Genomic DNA, 17882 nt, shown 5'->3' with positions numbered 1-17882 from the left:
TGCAGTTACTGGGTTTTTATCATTTGTCTGTCTGATGTTTGATACATGCTGTGAGAGACTTTTTATAGGAACTGTGTTGCCAGCTTGACAGATCATTCAGATCTGTGAAATACACAAAAAGCTAATCCTCAGATTTATGATTATCATACCCATTGGCATGGAATTTCATCTCTCTGTGAGATATGAGATTTAATATATGCATGTTAAGACCATGTGGCGCATCACTACTCACACATATTGACATTCCACGAGGTTTGCTTACTTAGCGGGTAAGCACCAGTGAACACATCTGCAGATGGTTTGGGTTTGCACTAAAGGGGGCCTCCTGTCCCATTTTTTCCCCATGTTTTACAGGTAAAAGTATATCATCAAAAAGCGAACGGAAAAGTTTGATCTTCACAAACTCCTCCTCCTCCCAAACAAGCCAGGTGGAAGATAATGCATGTTAATTCCCTTTCTGGAAAAAGTTCAAATAGTTTTATACGGCCAACATTCAAGAAACAGCTAATGAATCACAATGAACGTCCCAAATAAAGGTGTGCAAGGGGGATTTCTGCAGGAGGTCAAGAGAAGAGCGAGTTTAACAGAGAAAGCCTGCCTGAAGCCTTGTAAGCCCAAAAAATCTAACCTTAAAGAGGGATTATCACCATTTTTCTGACTTTTAGATGCTTGGCTCCATGATCAAGGCTTTTTTTTTACACAGCTTGAAGTGCTCCTCTATGTCTCCAGGGAGAATAAATCTAAAGGCACTTGAGCTTATGTTAACACTCATTTATTCTGTGATAGTCCTTAATACCCACACTGTGATTGTGAATGAGCTGAGGAAGTTGAGACGGCACACATCAATAGACATTGATTAAAGTGACTCACAGTGAATCTGCGTATTGTTTAGAGCTACATTACGAAAGTTGTTACTGTACATTTAAATATTCCTTTCTTCTTGAAGTAACGTGACTAAATTGGGACTGTAGCAGAGGGGAATACAGGCAATTGAACAAGTGACTCATCATGGGTCGCTGATGGATGTACTGTGGTGTCTGTAATTATCTGAAGGGATATTTTAAAGTTTGGAGCTGTTACCACTCACTACAAAATTGGGCATTTCTTAGCCATAAGATTCAAATTTAGGACACAATGAAGGAACTGTGGTGGAGCTTAACCTTTTTCATAACAGGTAATAGCTTCCAGGAACATACCCTCCGCACATCTTGATACCATCTTAATGAAATAGCAATTGTGAAATTGACATCTTGATATACACAAGAAGGCATGAAATTAGCACCTGAGGCCATCAGTTCTTGTGGAAAAACATGCATTGACTGCATTTCTCATTAATTTTCTGCATGAGACACTTGAAGATGCAGCTATGATGGTTTTTACTTGATTGAAACTTTAGAGTAAAATGCAAACAGTCTTTGTAAACAGTACTGAAAAATCAGTCTGAAAAAGGTTAAATTGAACAACATTAAATCATTTGCCTGACTTGTCATTTTTGGCATCCTCCAATATAAAACATGGCTGTCCAGATTTTTTCCTTTGGGCAAAATGAAACTTATTGGTGGGCCACAAACAAAAAGCAAACACCTATTGTATTGTATTCCACTGTTAATGGTAGTAGGATCCCAAATTCTCTTAATTGACTGACTTCCTGTGTAAAGTGTGTGCAAAAATTAATAAACAAAACAGCATAAATCATGATTTATATTGCATATTTTTTAATTTATCTTTAATTGTTTTGATAGAAACGTCTAGCAGGGGCAGGCCCTGATATAAAATTATCACAGACTAGTTGGTAAAGACAGTGTGCAGCTGACTGAGCTCTGCATATCAAAGTTAAATCTTTAAGTTCAAAGCATCCTTTGCTGCCGTTCGTAGCTGCCAGTCAATATTCAAAATCTCTACAGCTTTAAATATGTCACATCAGAAAGTAAAAGTCTGCTTTCACGCCACTAAAAAGTGATCCAGTATGTACACCGTGCTGGATAATTGACCTGCAAAACTGTTTAACAAGACGTGGTCAGGCTGCCAGTATCTGCCAAATGACAGGATGTTGAGCACATGTTCATAAAGCATTAGAAGGGAAATGGAGGGAAAAGAAGGTGAAGGACAGAACATTTGCTCCAGAAAGGACTATTATCTGTAATAGCACCATCATGACATACTTTCACTCATCCACAGGGAGCAGGAGCACAGAAGTAGACTTTTAATGAATTCATTTACATATTTTAAACAAGGTACACAATTTGTTCTTAGTATGTCGAGTGCTAATATATCGTATTTTCTAACTTTATGTGCATGCAGCAAACTGAATAGGTAATGAAATTTAACAGTAAGATGAAATTACACTTGCTCTCTGCAGTAAGCAGAGCACACACAAGTGATTAATACATGTAAATGTGTTCACTTTGTAGCCCACTTTAAGACCTTGTTTTATGATTGTCATTTTAAAACGTTATCAACCAACACACAGTTAATGTTAGCTAATTAGCTACAGCTGATTCAAACAACAGTTTGGCCAAACTGTTGGCAAAACAGAGGGCTATCAGCTAGAAATGGGAAGCCAACTTTCGTCTATTTCTGTATTTCTATGTCAACACACCACTCCCAACTCACATACGGACGCTTGGTCAGGATCACTTGGCGTCACTCTTTAAAGCTGCAGTATGTAACTTGTATAAAAGTATTTTTTTGTCATATTTGCTAAAACTGTTCCTATGCCCAGACAGCAGTACATGAAACACGTAATCTGTGAAAAAAAATGGCTCCATTGGTCCCACCTACTGCTCCTACTGCGATTTGCAAGAATCCACCACGCCCGACACAAAACAATCAATCAGAGCCAGAGCAGCGTCTGTGGGAGTGTCTGACATCGGTATGTTACTGACTGTGATGTAGCGGCTGGGCAGAGTTAGCTTGCTACCAATGCTAAGGCTTACGTTACTAGTTGTCATGGCAGCCGTGCAGATGCTGCAGGGAGGAGGGGCTTGGAGGCAGAGCATGAGAGCAGTGGAGAGGGAGGGGGAGTGACGTGGAATTTTCAGGCTAAGTCTGCTCTCTTCTCGATCTTACCTACTGCAGCTTTAAGGCGCTGGTTACCTCTTCAGCATCATTTTTGAACATGCAGCTAAATAGACAACATCTGGGTAAAAACGTCCATTAACTTAAATCATAAGACTTGCTGAGATTAAGAATAAATATGTACATTGATTAGATTTAGGCACCATAACTACTTGGTTAGGTTTAGTAATAGTCATGGCTATGCTTAAAATAAGTAGTAAAATAAGTAATATGTACATTAGCTACTTGCATACATTAACTTAGGTACATTATTTATAAGCATCCAAATGTCCATCCATTAATCCATCCATTAATTTGCTTTGGGAATGAGAGCAGGATGTCGATAGAAGTCTATTAGACTATCCATATTACCCCACATTAAGAAATTATGCTAAAGGGGTACCCAGGGCTTTAAAAAGGGCATTACCTAAGCGTCCTGACCAAGCCTCCCATATGTGACGAGTTGGGAGTGAGAACAGGCTGTCTATCTGTGTTAAGAAGTGACACTGTACACAAGTAAAATCTTTCATACAATCAATACTTTAAAAATCAGCTGTCTAGATAAACTTTTAAACCCTCTGGGGTTTGTATCTATTTTTTTTCTCCACCACCAGAGTTTACAATGGCTGCCTGTATCAGGGTCTGCTCTGTCTTCGACTATACGGTTTTGTGAAGGCAAGCACTGATATCAGGCCCGGGCTTTTCGTCTTCAGTGGAGGCAGGGACTCTGTCTCAACTGAGCTTTCGCCTCTAGCAGTGAACAAAAAAACACATCCTTCACTTTCCTTTTTGCCAGCGCTCAGTCACTCGCCCCTGTTGATGATCTCCCTCTCATTGATGCTGTGTTTCAACATGGCTCTCCTCTAAACCTCTGGATTCATCAAAGTCTGACAGCCTTGTCAATATTCATGCAAAGTGGGCAAAAAGTCATGTAGCTCCCCAATGAGATGTACAAATGTGTTCATAAGTCCAAATATAGCCAAGGAGCTGTCGGCATTGTATTTAAGACTATGTGTAGCGATGTGAGAATTATGCACAAAATCTGTGCAGGCCATCTGTGCCCATGGCATGTCGTATACCATCAAATTACTCACCCATGTGTGGCACTTTCATCAGTACGTGTAATTGTTCCGTGGCAAGATAAAACATTTGCCTACCTGATGATGGATGAAAGGCTCACTAGATGCAGCAGATTTGGATTAGCAGATAGATTCCAGCACAGTGTACACAAGTGTGAGGAATATGTGCTCTGAAACATAGACCACGTAAGTCTGAATGGATGCTTTGAAAGTTTATTGATGAAGCAGCCTTGAGACACAAAAGCCTCGAGACAGTTGAGAAATGGATTGTGCATATTGGAAATTCATGTCCACTGAAACCAGATGTCGAGAGCTAAAGCTCTTAGTTAGCTTCTGTTCCGCTAGCTTATACGGCACAGTCTTTATATCAGCTGGATTTCCAAAATCCTGAAGTATGCTCCCATTGCTGGTTTCTGAGTGTTTCCAAAGGCAACTTGACTTGCTTGTGGTTGTAGAAGACATTTCGCCTCTCATCCAAAAGGCTTCTTCAGTCCTGGATGAGAGACAAAACATCTTCTAGAACCACAAGCAAGACCAGTTGCCTTCAGCATGACCTGGATGAATGAGAATATTCACAAACATTTGTTTGTTTGTTTTCCTGTTTATTGCCATGATTCACAGTCAGCAGACCAACCCGTCGATGCAGGGACAACCTCACATAACCCACACGCTGCAGTGCACGAAAGTTGCAGTGTTCATAACTTCTTCTCTGCTGTATATTAAAGCCAACACAGCAAGATCATGTACATACGCTTCATCGTTTCCGTGCATACCTGAAGGCCACATCCAGCTGTCACAGACGATTAGTCTCTCTGGCAGTTCAGACAGATCATTGACTGCCGTGCAGTAGTTTCACTTTCAGGACACACACCTCCATAGATCAATCCCGCAGTTGAGAAGCAGTCAACCTCCAACAATAGCTGCACTGATTCACTGTCATCCTCAAGGTGGGTGGTACAGTATGGGAGGAGGTTTGATTTCTCCACAGTCATCTGCAATACATATGGTCGTTTCAAACATAGTGATGAGCATTTAGTTGAATCAGCCAGCTCATTTGGGGGTTACACAAAGGAAGATTGTGAGCAACTTCTCTCTGACGAAATGAAGAAATAACGCTGTAATCAGTCAGAGGCAATGAGGTGCATTACTTGTAATTACATCTGTTGGAGACACAGAGAAGTTGTTGGAACAACAGCCCATTCAAACTCCCTGTTCTTGTTATCATCTAAATGCAAATTGGATGTAATAAGGACCTTGTCTGTCTATCTGCTGAAGTTCTGTGCCAACTTACACGAACAGCGAAAAGAAAAAGGATGTCTGATGTAGACTCCACTCTTCATGCTCCCACTCTTTGTATTTCTGAGGATTTCTCTTTTTTTTTTTCAATATCCCAGAAGCGTGCTTCTATGTCTCTCTACGTCTTTTTCATCATATTTCTTTCTGTCTGAACATTTTTTCTTTCTAAATTTTTGTGAAGTTTTTTTGTGCTCTCTGTCTTTGAGGCATCCCTGAGGTTCACCAGCTGTGATGCACATGAACTCGTGGCAATGTGGCTTCAAATCTGACTCATGACCCTTGTCACAAGTTACCCTCTTAGGACTTTCAGATATAAAACCAAGGAGACTGTCTCCACGAAAGAAAACACAGCACTGGTTGTTCATTCAAATGCTTGAAACGATCTGTGCTCACGTCTTTCTGAAAAGTGACCTTTTACTTTGATGCAAGTAATAACTATTAAATAATGAGGTTGAGGTGGCACACGAACCTACTTTGAACAGCCCATCCAGACAGTTTATGATGTACTGTACTGTATGTAAAATACGTTGACTTATAATGTTTCTGATATGGTTTTTCCACAAAAAAATCTTGTTAAAATCCTTAAAATTCCATCTACTCCTTTTCCCTCATTAATAGAAATCCTCAATCTCTGATAATGCAAATATGTGTAATTTCAAAAGTTTGATTAATTCACAAGAGATGCCTCCTACTGTTTGTGTTTGTGCATTGGAGGCTTCAAGTTTCCACATCACACTTGTATAGACTTTTGGACCGTGATTGGTTTCCAAACTATTTGTCATTGTAGGCCCGTCTCTTTAAAACCGGATTTTCAGTGAGTGCAGATAAACTTCACTGTCAGCAGGTGCATGTGACAACAGCCTTCTCGTGTCAACATCTGCACATACATCATTCTGCACAGTGAAGTTCAAACATTCAGCCATAGGAGCAAGAAGAAAAAAAGGACTTTAACACCAAAGAACTTTCCCAAATCAAAAGTTTTTAGCTGACTAAACGTAACCAAACTCTGCCCATACAGGTGACTGTCCTACTTTTCTACCTCTCAATACCTCTCTCATTTTATCTGACAACACATTGTATTGTCTAAATAACAACCTGTAGAGGAATCCGGTCTTTGTTACTCAGTATCTGCACCTTCCTGTCTCAAATAACACATTTGGATTTTTGGGAGGACGCAGCAGCAGCCAAAGCAGGTTTTTCCCACCCTGTTTTTATCCTGCGCTGCAGTGGCCAAGATGGATAATTCTGTCTCAAATGTTGCAAACTATAAGTGAATTAAGTGCTTCCAGGTGAAGTAATTGCCAGGGGTATTTATGTCTTGAGTAAAAGCGGCTGTGAGCAGCTGATCGAAATGCCTTTGTGTGGTCTTTGAGGGGCAACAAATATCTGGTGAATTTGTTAGCAACTGCAAAGCCTTTGCTTTGAAAACTGTGACAGATGGCTGCAAAGAAAAAGTTTCATTTTTTTCATCAGCAAGGTGAAGGTTGGTGCAGCCATCATAGATTACACAGTTGGACTTCTGCTGTTGCTGCATCTGTACACAGCACAGCTGCCAATGGGTGTGAGTTATGTACACTAAACAGTGGCTTGTGTTAGAGGACGCGTGTTGCCACGACGTCCCTCCAGGCCCACTGCGGTGTGCAGAGTGGCCGCTGTCAGTGAATGATTTGGCAGGGATGCAGTTTGTGTCCCATGGGGCAATTTTGTCACCACATGTTTAAACCGTTACCACAGATGTGGCATGAGCATCTAGACCTAACAAAACCCGTGTTTACCGTAAATGTGTATTCTATGTTGAGGCCTCACATGCCATGTGTTGCAGGAATGGCTTCACGAGGCAGATGGCACAATTCGGCTTTTTGGATTGAGAAAACTGAGATGTGAAAAGGAAGCTGGCTTGTGACCAGAAGTTTGCCGGTTTGATCCGGCTCAGATTGGCCGAACAAATCCAAGAGAGAGAGAAAGCAAAGAGAAGTGCTCGTTCCTTCCTCATTACTACTGCGAAGGAGCTCTTGAACAAGGAACTTACCTCCCATTGCATTGTTAGTTTCCAGGTGTGTGTGTGTGTGTGTGTGTGTGTGTGTGTGTGTGTGTGTGTGTGTGTGTGTGTGTGTGTGTGTGTGTGTGTGTAACTGTGTGGAGCAGGGCGTTCCTGGAAAAAAGCATTCATGCTCAGTGAATCTGTTTAGAAAAAGGTTAAATAAGCAAAGTACACATTTGCGCATTGGACCACATCCCAGCTTGTGCCACTTTGTGCCTTTTCAAATAATCATTACTGTTTTGACTGTTTTCATTTGAGTCATACTTTATAATTCACATCACTGCGAAAATGAAAATAAACTAATATGAAACTCAGAATCACATTGATTGAAAACTGCTTTTATCAGCTCAGAATTACATTTGTTTGTGGTGAAGAAGAGAGAGAAAGGAGCCCGTCTCTGCATGTACCAACTACCACCATTTTCCAGTCAAACCAGCTCTATCAATCTTCAAGACAGTAGTTCAACAATGAAACAAATTGTGGGAAAATGAAATGGCTGTATGAGCTGGAGTGGGAACACTAAGTTGTTTCACAGCGTTCCCGGGCTTTCCAAGTTGTAGGCTGTTTATTTTGGGTTGAAAGTGGTGGGTAGAGAAAGAGTGAGAGTAGGATGGAGGGGCCATAAAGGAGAGGTGGGGGTGCTGGAGAGGGCTCCTCATATCTCCTGAATGAGAGAGGAGCTGCTGTAGGGAGAAAAGTGGCTGGGTGGAGCAGGGCGGGCCTCCTCAACGGTAGCCTGGTGGAAAACAGTTGTGTGAACGGCGGGAGACGGTGGGCTGACTCAGCCAGCAGGCCGTGGACGTCTAACTCATGATGGAGAGAGTGAGAGTGTGTGTGCGTGCATGCATGTGTGCGTGTGTGTGCTCAGGCCACTAATATGTGAATGGCTGAGTGTGGGTGTTTATGTTTGCACCATGTACTTCTGTCTTTGGGCGTGTGTGCTGGAATGGTTTAGTGTAGCGCCGGTTGATGGAAGGGTTTGAGAGCAAGCATCTGGACAAGGCATTTATCTGGGCCTACATTCAGCGGAGTTAAGCGAGAGAAAGTCTCCAGGGTTTGGGGGAAGGGGCGAGATGGTGAGGTGGTAAGGGAGGGGGTCAGTCTGGAGCTGGAGAGGGTCAGACTGGTGGTGTGTGCCTTCAGCTGGTTCTCATTATGGGGCTAATGTGACGCTCTGATCTCAAACACACACTGACTTTGCAGACCCAGGTTAAAGCCGGATATGGGTTTTGAGAGGCCCCCTCACTGCAGCTTCTGTATCACAGTTTCCCTCCTTGGAGCAGAGCGAGGCTGGGGGCCTCATTTATAGAAAGGGCTCACTATCAATTTGGTCATGGAAAAGTGTGTCGCTATTAAACTGATGGGGGTCTCCAGATGTATAGTACTTCTTTTGACATTGCCTGAAATATGGCAGTAGCACTGAGTAGTGCTAAACCTGGCCTCAAATTCTTGGTTATATTCTTAACTAAGTCAATTTTGGGAGCTTTTTCTACAAAATAGACTACATTTATATGGCGCTTTGCTCCCTTGGCAGGTTAAGTGCATTACAATTGCTTCTCACTCACCTATTCAGACACACCATTGACATTGGAGCTGCCATGCAAGCCTGGTTCACTGGGAGGAACTTGCTCAGGGACACTTTCATATGAATACAAGAAGCCGCGCATCACACCGCAATTCCACAATTAACAGAGAATCCGCTTTACCTCAAAAGCAAAACAAAGTTAGAGAATAGTATAGAAAATAGTATCGCTTGAAGTACCAGTACCAAAACTTAGGTATCACATCAGCAAAAGTATCGGAAACATTCAAACAATAGTGACGTCCACATACAATTTAAAAATATTCTCGGAATATTTGATAAAGAAGACTCTAATGAGGGATAAATACAAAATTGGACCAAAAAAAAGAGAAAAAGAAAATGGAAAGTTGGTTAATTTATGAGATCTGTCTGGGAAATATTTGGAGCTCCTACAGAGGGCAAGTCCAACTTAAATCCCATTTCTATCAAGAGTTCCTCCCCTGCACAGGACCCCAGCTGAGCGAGGTTTCTCATGGTCCAGGTCCTAAATCTCTTCCCCTGCGCTGATGTTTAAGTAGAGTGATTTATGACAGTGAGCTGCTACTCAGCAAAGTGTTTTCCAGCCCACTCAAAAGCCAATGTCATGCTGATAATTAGTGGTGGAGTGACTGATGCCTGCACTCGTACTCATAACTGCAGCTATAAGGGCACTCTGAGCAAAGGCTGAATGGAGCTATTGATATGTCAGAAATGACTGTTCACGTTGAATGAGGCAGACCGGGAAAGAATCAGGATGAGAGCAAACATGCAGACATACCTTTTCAATACTCACAAAAAAGTCTGATGGTGGAAAATTCTAAGACCAAACCATAGAGCTGTCAAGTCCTCTCTGCTGGTTCGTACTTAAAATTGTGACAGCCTCGATAATGCCTGGGACGCTCTCAACAGCGTGCAGCGGGGTAGCAGTCATACGTATGATGGAAACATTAAAACCCACAGAAATCACTGAGGGCAAAAACCTCAAGAGCGCAGTGTGCTGACAGTAAATGAAGTACCAGGAATAGTAGAAGGGCATTCGAGTCACGACACAGGGAAACAAGCTAGTTACATCAAGAATGTGTGGCTGCTTACGTCAAAGCTGGAAAACCCCAAATTCAGAACTTAAGGAATACTCTTCAATGCTCTTAATGGACGAGTTTGACATTTTGGAGCATTCATTCCAAGTGAGATGAGAAGATCAGGAGCACTCTCATGTCTGTGCACTAAATATGGAGCTGGAGCCTGAAGGCGAATCGTTTACCTCATTCACTGTATAAATATTACTATTTACATTTCTGTTGTGGAGGGATGAAACAAACTAGATACCACATGTTAATAATAAGCTTTAGAGGTGCTGCTAGGTGCATTTTTTTAACAGAGCAAGGCTAGCTGGTTTCCCTGGCTTTCAGTCCTTATGCCATGCTAAGCTATGCTAATCATTTCCTGGCTCCAGCTCTACAAGTAATGCACAGCCATGAGTGTGGAAGACGTTCTCTTACATATTTTCCAGAACAATTCCTTTAAAAGTACTGTAACCTGCTCCCATGGCAGATGGCAGCTTTTAGTTTAGTTTATTTGACACAATGAGAGGACTCCAGGTCACATGTTTCTACAACATGACAAAGATGACTTCATAACATCCATATGTCTTGGACTTTTCTTGCATTATCCTTGAAATTTTGTTAAATAAGTGTAGTTGTGCAATAGTTTGCAGTCAGAACCCGGAGTCAGAGCAAATACGCATCAAAGCATATTAGAATATCCCATTAACCCTCTACCATACCTGCAGTATAATTTTCCACTTATTCGTCATTGATGCTCACTATATAGTCATTATATTCCAAATGTACATTGCTTTTTTGAAAAATGCTAAATGTGCTGTTCATGGTGGAGCCATGGAGCAATGAGGAGCAACATAAGGAAGTGGTGTATTTTGTTTTGGAGAAACAAACACATGTTGCTATGAGTGACGGAGCAATCTACAAATTTTTTAGAGCCTCCTCTCAAACCTAAAGCTGGACTTTAACACTCCTTTGATCATTAGCTAAGATGCACACAGCACTGTCATGAACTTTCGCCAATTTATAAGCAAGACATATGCAGACATTTTGGAAACTAATGCAATTTACATTACAAGGAGGACTGAGGCCAAAATTGGAAAAGCCCTTAAACCAAGATGCATCATAGGAAACTGCCTAAACATTAGAATAATTCAGTTTAATTACCCGCACTAATCAGTTGATGTAGCAACAGGACAGAGGACTCTTTACCCTCTCATTTTGTGTTGACATTCCAAATATCAGAAACTCAAGTGGCTGTACAATACTTAACGGCTGTTTAATTTCCTCCTGCTATTACCTTGAACTGTCAGTGGTGTGGAACAAAGCCAGAGCAGTCGAGCCGATCGCGCATTACATGCAGTGCTCTCAGTTTGTGCTTCCACCTTTGAGCATTTTTTTTTTTTAAATAAAGTACTGCAGGATAATGAAAATCCTTTATTGACCTTTAGTTCGATTTATGGAGATAAGTCAGGTGTAAAGGAGCAGAAGAATGGGACACTTTCATCTCTGCAAGATGAGAAATGTATCGTTTTAAGTCTTAAGCGTAATAGTATAAATGTGCTTTGCTATTTGGCACTACTTGCTTCCTTCCTGTCCTCTCCCTTGACATGCTGTTCTACTCACATTTCACATGGTGAGATTTCACACAGGAATTTATTACCGGTGTGTTAAAATGTCCTTCAGCTCAGTCCATAAACAGCCTTGCTTCAGCTGAGGGAAAACAGAGAAAGTCACAGCCACAGAATATGTATAAACAATCACTTGTTAGAACGCTTCTTGCAGTACATGAGGTTTTGGCAAAAGGAAGTGTGTGAATGGGTGCAGAGGGGGTCAGTTGGTGTGAGGAGGGATATAGGTTGAAATAGCGGGGTGTTTGGTCGAGGGGGTCAGTCTTCTGATGTCATGGGGGGATTATTTTAACAGGACCCACCCACTGGGACCTCGGCGCTTGATGGCTTCCGTAGGCCGGCTGGGCCGACAGAGGCACGCTTTGTATTAGCCAGTCATAAACTACAGCAGAGCCCTGAGTCACTACAATGCTTCTGTTCACGGCCATGTTTGTCTTACAGTGTTGGGAGGTGAGTGAGCTCATCAGTCCCAAGTCATTATGACCAACAAGTCTTTTAGCCGAGCGTGATGAGCCAACAAACTGTGAATTCGGCACACACCTTATTTGGCTGGAATATTGAGCTTGAGTTAAGATGTTTACCTTGCAGCTGAAGGCTTGAAATGCAGAGAATGTCCCATTGTGTACTTCTGAAGTAGCACAATATTTCTTTGTTCCTTGTTGCCTTGAAACTCAGTATAGCAAAGTTAACATGAAACTGAAATGCAGCCAATATTTGATGGAAATATTTTCACTGGCAGTCGTGCAAGAGTCGTGCAAGAGTGTGCAGACCGCAAAGAAGAGTTCATGGCGAGTTTCTGAAGTATAAGTGAATGATTTTGATTGGATGTTTTGCGGTTAAACTAACCTTCTATATCTCTCACCACCTACTGATGTCCTGTTCTCAATCTCATCTCAACGCAGTGATGGAAAGAGGAAGAGAACAACACCAGATCCAAACACATCAGTCAGTTTTTTTACAAAATGAGCAGTCCTCAACAAAACAAGTCTGCCATAGAGAAAACACCCTTCCTTTTTTCTGTATCCCTCCACAGAAAGTGGGTATTTCCTATTCAGTTTTTTTAGCAACCCAGCCTTTCAGACCCCTCTCGCATTAACAGCACAAACCCAGACAACACTGAGTCTTTCACATCCTTTCCACGCTTTCCCTCCCTTTTCTCACAAGTCCATTTTCCTAAACTGAAATTACATTACACTGCCTTTCTCCTTTCACAGCGAAAGGTCATAATTTTTCGTAGCTGCCGCCACCCCTTGTCTGTTATGTAAGTGTGAGTTTTACAGAGAGAGCCTGAAAAGTTTTAATTATTGCCAGGGAGGAGGCCACCCGCTGAGGCTCCACAAGCCCGTTTTTTTTTTTTTTTTTTAACGTATTGTACCTCTTCACTGCAGCCAGCATAGGGGTGTCTCAGAGGGATGCAGAGGTAGATGGGGATTTGAAAAGGGACTAAAATGATGATGTGTTTGCTTTCACGCTGACATAGTCTGGTCTGAGAAATGGCTCTATAAAGCCTGTAAAAGTGTGTCTCTGGTGACTTCTGAAAAGTCAGTGGGAAGGCGGGGGGGTCCTTATAAAGCAGAGCTGTCAAGGTATGTAGAGTTGTGGTCCTGCTCTCCACTGTTTAACAATGCAGGAGTTAGCAGTATTTTCCTATACAGACTGCTGCGTTCAGAGTCATGTCTGTAAACATGTTGCACCAACATGATTACTTCCTTTTAAGAGCAGCAAGTGTGCTGGAATATAATCTGTTGAAAAATATCATGCTCACAGTAAATACATTGTAATAGCCATTCATCTTAATTAATCATCTGATTACCAAACAAAAACTGAAGTGGCAAGAGCTTATTACCAAATGCTTTTCCAGTCATTATCAGCAAATGTTTGATTGACACTCTCACCTACAGTATGGGAGCTGGCCACAGGAATGCTCTACTGACTCTGTCAACTGCAGTTCATTCTTTATATACAATTAACTTTTTTGCTAATTACCATAGTTGCTGCATGGCTTATGTTGGGCGGCAGCATTTTTATCAGGTTTGTCCAAAGCATGCAAGTCAGAGGGAGGTGGCCAGGTTGGATGATGGACATACAAAGCACAATCCCACATGTGCTTAAATTAAGGCTACAAAAGTACTTTGGCTAAATTTGAGGAAGGATCATGTTCTTTGGTTAAATTCATCCTGTCTTGTAAATCAAGTCAGTGCAGAAATTTAAACAGGACCATGATCTTTGTATAAGATAACCAAGAGCATGGAGTGCCTAAATATAACCACAAAAGACATTAATCACACTCTTCCTGCTTCAAGATTTTGCATTACCAGAATGGATATGGGGAAAAACAAAGTAGCACATTGTTTGTGAGTGTTTTGTTCAGTAAAAACATGAGTCAATTTATTATGTTGTCAAAAAATGTAATTCAGGTGGCACTGCATTTCTCTCAAGATTTATTTGCTGTTGCAAATTATTAGTTTCTACATATACAGACATCATTTCACTCTCGGGCACTGGTACTGCAGCAGAAAGTCTCAACATTGACAAACTGCAATGACCTGACTGAACATGTACTGCACGATTTTTAACGCATAAGATATTACACTTTCTTCTTCTGAACTATATTTAATAGAGAAAACAGAAAATTGGGAAGCTGAAACTAATAAATCTTTATCAAAACTGTAACAATCAATTAATGCATCCACTGCTACTCCCATATATTCTAATCCTTGTTCTGATAGTCCAGTGAACAGCTATCTGCACACATAACTGCAAAACTAATGCTTATCACAAGCAGAAGTGCTATTGACCCTTGTTGTAATCGTTCATTATGGTAATGACCATGTTGCCATATGGTAAACAGCATTACACCCAAAAAAAATCTCCCCAATTCTATCTATGGTTAGCAACACCCTATCCCTCATATAATTATATCCAGAAGCCTTTATGTGCTGTTGTAGTAGGCACAGCCCAGCAAAGGAAACAAATGACCAACAACCGCTATTTAAAGCGAAGCTAACTGTGGTTTAACCATGGGTTACGCAAGGAGGTGGTTTGTTTGGCTAGCAGGCACTGTTACTATGGCAACAGTGTTGTAGAGGAACATTGGGTATCCTTGCTTCTGCATAATAGCATTGTGCGTTACTCTGTTTCAGTTAACACTAACATTAGTCAAACTAATATGGATTGGACCTCAGCTTCAGGATATTGTGCACGTGATTTCAGTGTTTTCTGTGGCGACCAATACAATCAGGGCAGGAAAAATCAGCAGCCCAAAGGCTCAAATCTTGTCTGGCATTCTCACACTCGCATAAAAATGGCTGAATTACCCCTGATTCATCGGCACAGACAAGTCACAGGACACAAAGTCGTCTGAATGTCTCCAATCTTCCTGCACTTGTGGTCAGAGCGTCTCTCTTCCCCATAGCTTTTCCGGACATGTGTCGTTAGACTGAGACCAAAGAGGATGGTGAAGAGGAGGAGGAGGAGGAGGAAAGGGAAAGAAAGACAACAGGGTAATTCATTCAGCCGTCTGTGAAAGAGAGGAAGACTCAGTTTCCTCGGAGCATTATAAATACAAGCGCAGTCAGTCATCAAATTATAGCCATCTGCATTGGCATGAGACCAGGATTCTGCTTGATGCACAATAAAGTAGTGTGAGGAGGGGTGTGGTGGCTAAAGGGGATCAGAGACTGTCCTCTTAGGTGGTTAAACCTCCACACACAGACTGACACCAAGTGTGGGAGCAGCTTCACAGCCCCAGCTAACACGCTTTAGGGGCAGGGATGATCCTTTACAGATAATGATGCTTTGCCTTGTCAGTGAAATCATCTCTGCTGGATCCCATCTACACCCCAGGTCTCTGCAGCTGGGTGTTATGTTGCAGCAGAGAACAGAAGACTTATGATGCACATTCTCATTCTCAAAAGCCCTTCGTAATTATGTTTTTTCTTTCATCCTGTATCTATGATTCGCTTTTTGCATACCTGTTAGACACAAGCAAGGGCGCAGAGACAAAAGGAGTGTCACAGAGCGAGGCATTTAAATAGATAGCATATTGAAAATGTGCTTTTCCTACATGAAGCCTATTCTCTGCCTGAGCTTTACACAGCTTAGCTGGGGAACTAATGAATTCCAGGTCCAGGTACACTGCAGAGGGTGAAGCTATTGTGTGTATCATTAGAAAATGTGCTCCTTTTCCTGAAGGCAACAGCAGCGAGCTGAATTTGAACCAGAAAATCCCCAGGCAGAATTGTCTTGGCATCGCTCTCTCCTTCAGCTTTTTATCCCCATGCTCAGTGAACAATCCAACAAAAGCTCGGGTTTAAGAAGCATGGAGCTCATTGCGATTTTCTTTGTTAATGCAATTGCCTGTAAGAAAAGATTCTGTTCCCCCATTTTTTTTTTTTCAGTTTCAGCCTGAAGGCTCCTGTGCAATTAGCACTATTCTTTCATTTGGAATACCTTAGCCTTACACGAAACTCTCTGAACTGTACCATAATAGCCTCTGGCACAGTCAGTAACAGCTAACGACAATAGCCTCCAAAAAGCGACATTCTGAAAATGAATGATGTGTAACTGTGATAATTCCATTCAATTCAGTAATACAAATGACATTTGCATGTTCAGCTCCATTCTTGTTTTGAATTAGCGGGAAGGATCTTGGAGCTTTTGTTTTCTCTCATTTCTTACAGTTCATTTGTTATTATTCACAAAATGCAGATTACAAAGTTCAACATGTGATCATGTCAAAAATAGTTTCATGTGATATTCATCTCTGAGAGCTGCCAGTGTGGCGTTCCTTTGGCTGTGAAGATGTGTATAATCGATCGTCTCTGTGTATTTGGTCCTGTGCTAAGGCCGCTCATCACCGACTTTGTTCACGACCAAGCAGCTTTGGAACCGAAAGCAAATGCCTCTGTGAAATCACAAAAGCATGGGAACCAAAAACAAAGCTTGCTTTCATCCTTGCGGACATCAAAATGATTGTCTTTGTTCACATTTCCAGTGTGAGTTGCAGATCTGGGATGGAGGGCTTCATCCACAGAATGAGAAACCAAAGGACGAATATACCCTTCTTTTTTGAAGTTGGCAGGATGGCATTAATGTAGATGCACACAGACATAAGCTGCCCTTTACAGGAACACACACATTTTCTCTCACATGAACACCTTCAAACAAGCAAAAATACACAAAAATACGTTTTCCATTTATAGCTTTGAATGTGAATTTTTAGTATTGTATTTTCTTCTCTATTTTCTGACTCCACCGTGTCTGAGAAGTTATTTTATGAGATTTTTTCCTCATGGCATCTGGCCCACAGTCCTCTGAGGCTACTGGATGCTACTGTTGATTTTGAGGGAATATTTTGGTCTACATGATCTTGTAGGAATGTTCTAACTTTGACACAGCAGTGTCTCTCTCTACTTCACTTTTCCAAAATTTCCAAAGCATTAGCATTGTGTCAGAAGGCTGCCTGCTACACTGCGTTCCAATGAGGTTCTGTGTCTTGAACTATCACCCCTGTGAGGACAAGTGGGTAGCTAATGGAAAGCCCCCTTTCTATATCTCTTGGCTAAGGCCATGGAAAACCCATGGTGAGGAAACGGGGTCTTGGAGGTGGTCCAGTTTAATTTCAGAGCATGTGCACTGGGAAATAATTGACTTCCTCCATGGTTTACATTTTGTCGATGGCCCCAGAGAGCGCAGTCCGAGGCAGGTGGCTGAATTTGCATATCATTGGAAAGGAGACAGCTCAAGCCTGGGAAATCCTGCACCCCGAGACTCTATATGCCCAGAAAACCTCCGCAGGGGTAATGACTGATGTCTCAGTGAGAGAACCCCTTTGAGGCCAGAGGAGTTTCTCTTCAGCCAGGAGCAGCTGGAGAACACCTGATAATATAGAAATCAGTGCAGAGCAAGCTGCACTGTAACGTGAGACTCAGAAAAATGCTCATCTAACTGGTTTCTCCAAACTTTCACATTAGAATTCACAGTCACCATCTCACAGTTGTGGGATGAGTTTACAGCAATGCATGCAGCTGTCTTTTTGTGTCATCTTAATGTAGTGAGCCATGTTATATGATGCAGTGTAGAAAATGTGAAGTGCAAACTGTGAAATCAAACTGTTTCATTTTTTGCTACCAGAGTTTGGTGAATTCCTGTCTAAGT

General features: G+C 41.7%; 1 protein-coding gene across 1 annotated transcript in view; it reads left to right on the top strand.

The window, feature by feature from the left end:
• Nucleotides 1-17882, top strand: part of cspg4 (chondroitin sulfate proteoglycan 4) — a 69154-nt gene that overhangs the window by 19144 nt on the left and 32128 nt on the right. The window lies entirely within an intron of this gene.

Source organism: Chaetodon trifascialis, chromosome 10 (assembly GCF_039877785.1).
Source record: "Chaetodon trifascialis isolate fChaTrf1 chromosome 10, fChaTrf1.hap1, whole genome shotgun sequence".
In the NCBI taxonomy this organism is placed as follows: Eukaryota; Metazoa; Chordata; class Actinopteri; order Chaetodontiformes; family Chaetodontidae; genus Chaetodon; species Chaetodon trifascialis.
This window is presented reverse-complemented; position numbering and strand designations above follow the sequence as displayed.